The following is a 5,717-nucleotide window of genomic DNA, read 5'->3' as shown; positions in this document are numbered from 1 at the left end:
AGTCCAGTCTGGGCTGCGTTTCCTCGTGCAGCTTTAATGATAATAATAAAAAAGTGAAAAACAAAAGAAACGAAGGATAATACTGCAATTATACTACAGATGCAGCAGCTGCTGCTATTACTACTTCAATTAATAATAATTATCAGGCATTTGGTTCATTGAAACGACCGGGAGCTACAAGCCAGCTGTCACTGACAGACGATGAGGCCGCTGTCATCGAGGGACCCTTTCTGCCAAGTGTGACATTGTCACAGCAACTCAATGACACATTGCTTACTCTAATTTTTATTAGTCTCACAAACCTGCGCTTTATTTTCCTGTCATGTATCCAGAACTCGCTTTTTGAACTGTGATATTTTATTCTTCGTCTGACTCGGTGACATTGTCCATTCCCTGGCCACCCACCCCTGAAAAACACGAAAGACTCCCACCTTGGGAGGGAGAACAGCTCCACCTCCAATGAATCACAATTTATTCTTAAGTGTACCTATAAAAACTGTTTATGACATATTGAGAGATTCGTCTGATTGTTGTAGATTTCTTAGCCTTTGAGGTAAAATGTGTGGGTGTCATTAGATATAAAATATATCTAGCGGAAGGAAAAACGTGAGTAAATGAAGGCAAAGTTCCGTGAATGGTCTTAACGTGCTGTTAGCGGCGGTGAGAACACTCTTCAGTGTTGTTTGTTAGTCAATTAGTGTGTTTGTGTGAGAGAGAGAACGCCCAAACGTAAAGCTCTGGCGTTATAACAACAAAAAGGAAGAAACACGCTACTGCTCAATTCATGGGAAGCAACTGATGAATTAGTCTCTATGTTATGAGCTACGAGTTATTCCCCCTACCAAACCAATCCGCCGTCAGTTCTTGAGTTTACTCTCTAATGCAACTGTAATACATATAACAAATCTTTTAATATATTACAGTTATCTGTGATATCCTTGCATGTGTTATAAAACGTAACTGATAAATAACTGCCTCAGAACCAAAAAGTGAAAGACCATGGGTAATAATAATAAAAAATTCTGTTTCAAAATAATTATGTCTATTTACGCAGAGGATACAATAATCCTCTATGTGGCAAGTGTATTTATTTTTATCCCTGTATGAATGTTGACTTCGTCCCAAACATACTAAGTGAAAGGCACCACTTCTTTGGTCAATAAAACATATTATCATCTTTGTCAAGTTTCTAGTGCCACAGCCTTTCAGGTATGGTGTCATAAGAAACCAGTCGTTGGGATCTGCCATCTGCAAAACAGATTACATACTGTTAAGGTACTGTATTCGTAAAAAATTATCATTATTACATTAGGTTCGGCAATTCCAAACCATTTGAAATCGGCAACCGATTAAACCAGTAACCAGAAGCCGTTTGCAGTTCCAAAGGCAAGATGATGAGAGCGTGATGGCGAGTTGTTTAACAGTGAGAGGTTTCTTGTCACTGTCTCTGAAATGATGATGATGTGTTGTTGCTGTTGTTTGCATCACAACATGAAAGATTAAAAGACATAATCTGTTTCTTTAGAAATCAAGCTGAACTAGTGTGTAGCCTTCAGCAGCCATGTCGATGGATGAAACTTTACACATAGCAGACAGATAAAAAGCCAGGTTACCAGGTTTCTGTTGGGTTAATTTCTGCTTTGAAATGACCCAGCTTGTGATTTATAGCTGAGTCCAATTAACTGGGTCCCGGCCTTTGGTGAGAAAATGAAAAACGAGAGTTGTGTCCCTTGGCCTAACATGGTTGAGGGTCAGCTCTCCGCATTTCTGCTTTCTTCTTGGATTTGTTGTGTCTGTACTGCCTATTGTACTGAGATGCACTTTTTTCTGGCGTCATAGGCATTATATTCGATTGTTTACTTGTCTGTGGCTTTTATTTCTTTTATTAATCTGCTACTATCTACTCTCTCGTCGCCGTGATTCCTCTGCTCGCGCCATCACAGTTTCTTCTATCCTCCCTGGGCAGACTTTACATCAGTGCCGACTGCCGAACACTCATGCATTGCAACATTGCACCGCAATTTCTGCTTTGTGATCATCAGGATATTCCCCCGACCATTTGATCTACGTGCTTGATTATTGTTTTATTCTGCTCCAGTCCAATGACTGTAGATATGTGTCTCACCGACATCTTGGTTTGTGGATGTCATCTGGCAGACGAGCGACCTGGCATCCCGTTAACTTTACAGAGCTACAGGAATGTTGTCTGTCTTGTGTTTTTGTAATGTGTTCGTAATGCGTGGAGAGACTGGCTTTGGCTGGAATACCGCACTGTTAAAGCTCACACAATTATTAGTATTGTAGCAAACTAGTGGAGCACTTCTCATGTCCGGTAATAAGTGCACAACGCTTCTCATAAACTCGTCACATGACTCGCTCGCTCTTTTAACCTTCTCTCGCTCCCTCCCCCTCTCTCTTTCATCGGTACCGTTACACATTAAGACATCGTGGAAATGTGATCAGCGTGGTAAAGGTACGTCTGTGTAGTATTTTTTTTTCTTTTTGAGCACCATCAACATCTTAAAGCGGAAAAAATAAACATGCTCGGGGAAAAGTACACCACCCAAGCGGTACATTCTATCAGAGTTGGCGAGGATCGATGAGTGATGAGAATTTTCAGGGACCACTACAAAAACACATATCGCAACACTCTGCTTTATTTATAAGACACGGACATCTCCCACAACGAGCAAAATGTTAAATGTTAACTGAAGACGGCTAAACAGATGGAGGTGTACGTGCGTTGTCCATTCTGGTACGTATGCTGTTGTCATCCGTGGACTTTTAAACTAATTTAATTCACATGCATTAATCTTAATCCTTGAAAATATGTAATTTTTCTGTCTCACAAATAGAAATCAGCAGTATTAGCATCCCCGTGTTGTTGTTTGTTTTTTAACTGCTCTTGACTCAAGCTAGCCTTGACCATAGGTCATTAGAGTGGTGAACGCCGAGACTGCCTTGCACGGAAAAGACACTATTCTCTCACTAGGGATGTGTGGGGGTGTGTGAGGGGGAGAGGATGGGGTGACAAGAAAAGGCCACTTCAATCATATGTGATCCCTATTAGTAGAAACAGCTGCCCTCTCTTCCGATTTCTTCAAGAAGCTGACGCAGAACTTCGCATGGCGCTGGTGCGATGCTGCCACGCCCCCTTGCATGGCACAGCGAGTCTGGAGGGGAGAGTGTGGGAGCGAAGAAGGAGGCAGGGGACGAAAGAGAACACGCGACGTAATCGGAGCCCTGTTCGCCACAATTATTCCCCCTAACCACGCCAATTGTCTGCCAATTGTCTGTAGTGGAAACCTGACCGGCTATTGAAGGGTGTAGGCAGACACTCTGTTGTCCTGCTGTTAGACGCGGACCCCCATTTAGCTCAAGTACCTTAGGTTCCCAAGGACTCCCAGTGCCAGAAACAGACTCTGAGAATTGAAAAAGAAGCAGCAAGGCCAAACTGCTCGAGTCCAAGTGGCAAGTCGTGACTTTGCGCAAGTCACTTTGCGGGAGGATAACCGAACCGGAGTTCATGACTACGTCCGTCTCCCATTCACCCAAGCCAGTCTTGTTTACACCACACCTCATTATCACGTGACCACCAACATGTAGGTTAAATATTTCAGTGTTACTTTTGCAATGTATGTGTCATGTTCATGTGTGATAATGACCGTCATTAATTTAAACCATTTGTCCCACCTCATCCTAGATTTTATGAATGTGCTCATTATTCATTTATCTTGATCGAAAAGAGCTCGTTGAGAAAATTTGAAAAAGCGGGCGAAAGGAAGTCGGTGAAAGGACAGATGAAATCGTCATTTATTTATCGACTGAGAACTTGACTGACGCCTTGTTTGGGGCCACGTGACTGCAGGTTTGCGCGTGCTGCTGACGTCATAACATGGCGTTTCCGGTCGGGGTTACCCTCCCTCTTACCACAGACCCTCCTCTTCCTTTTAACTTTGCCCAGAACACAGACCCTCTTCCCTATAGTCGGATGAAAGGGGGCGCAGGATGCTTTCCCCTCCTGATATTGTTGACGCAGCTAAGATTTTGCAAATTATACCCGATTAAAGCTCGCACGAGCATAGCTGCCCACCCCTCAGACACATTCCCACCCGTGCACACACTACACAGACATAAACACATACTTTAGATGTAAAGCCATACAACCATCAAACAAAAGTCAGCTACTCGATATCCTCGGACTAAAGGTAAATAGGACAATCTATTAACGAGAGAATTTTTAGCGTAAAATCAGCCAACGACGACTACTAGAAGTCCTAGGAGTCGAGAACGAACTTCCGGCCCGTAGTTTCCACCCCTAGCTCCCCCTCCCCCCAGCCTTCTCCACTTCTGTGAAATAATATTCTATCCACCCACCCGCATACTTGACCAAAAGGCAAAAACAAAAAAAATATATATCGATGTGTGGGTCTATTTCAAGAAGTTGTCGCTCTTGACGTTCAGTTCTCACAAGTGATGATTGTTGTCTTGCGGTCGTTTGTCTCGCGCTGTTTCTCAGCGCCACGCGGCGGTGGTCAGGAGAGACGCCAAGGGGAGGCGACCATTTGGAAGTGAAGCGTTTCTAAACTTAGCCGCGACCCCCTGACCAAAAATACACCGGCCAGCCAGCGTGTCGTCATCCGGAGGAAAGTCACGTGACTTGCCGTGCTCACCTCTTGAAGCGACACCAAGTGCGAAGTGACAGACGCCTATGTGTGTATTACAACTAACAACCTGGGTTATCGGTAGCGGTTATCCCACACACTATCACTGCTAATAACCGACTCGATATCAAAAATATAAATTAGTATAATTAAAGACATCGTTGTATCTGGTGTAAACGTGACTTCATCTTTCAACAGAAAAGCTTCAGAATGTAAACTGAAAGATTAGGAGGAATAAATGAACAGAAAAAGTCATCTCGTGCATGCTTCCTTTTCCAGTGTGATTTACTTGTAAACAAAAGTTTCCTCAGGATGCATCTTTATAAAGATAACAAAATTTCAGACAAATTAAAATAAACAATTTAAAGCAGTTAGAGGCTAACAATTTTTTCTTCTGTTTTAATATATTAAATTTGTATATCTGTATTTTGGAATGACAACCTACCTTAAACGCTTTTCATCTTGTACGATACTAACAAGTGTGCTCACATGCAAAACTAAACAAAAGAGTAAAAAGTAAACTAAGCAAACAAGTGCTAGTGACAAGATGATTACAAGATAAGGATAATGTGTGTCAGGGAAATGTTTTATTTCCCTTGTGAACGTAGTTCGCGAGTGTGTGCGAGTGTGTGTACCGCGTGAGAATAAAAGATAAAAAAAGGGTGTAATTCGTACACCCGTGCAGGAGCACAACTGATGACACGTGACACTAGAGACGACAGCTCACCTCCAGCTTTTTCGCTCAGTGAACAGTGTGTGACATTCCCAACGCAGCCGCCGAGACGCTTGGTCCTACCTGTACAGGTGTAAATACAGACAGGGGAATCTGTGCTTTTAGTTCCTTGCCCAGTCAAGGTAAGCAAATATGTGTTTATGTTGTCCTGAATTCTCAATTCTGATTTCAGGGCAAAAGTATTCTTAAATTGTTTCATGAGAAAAATCTTAACGTCCAATAAGAAATCATGCGATGAGTTTAACTCAGGGAGACTAATAGTAGCAGTGAATGGTATAGTCTCATTAATCATTAAGTTACAGAAACTAATGCGGTGATGA

Source organism: Pomacea canaliculata, linkage group LG5 (assembly GCF_003073045.1).
Source record: "Pomacea canaliculata isolate SZHN2017 linkage group LG5, ASM307304v1, whole genome shotgun sequence".
NCBI lineage: Eukaryota > Metazoa > Mollusca > Gastropoda > Architaenioglossa > Ampullariidae > Pomacea > Pomacea canaliculata.
This window is presented reverse-complemented; position numbering follows the sequence as displayed.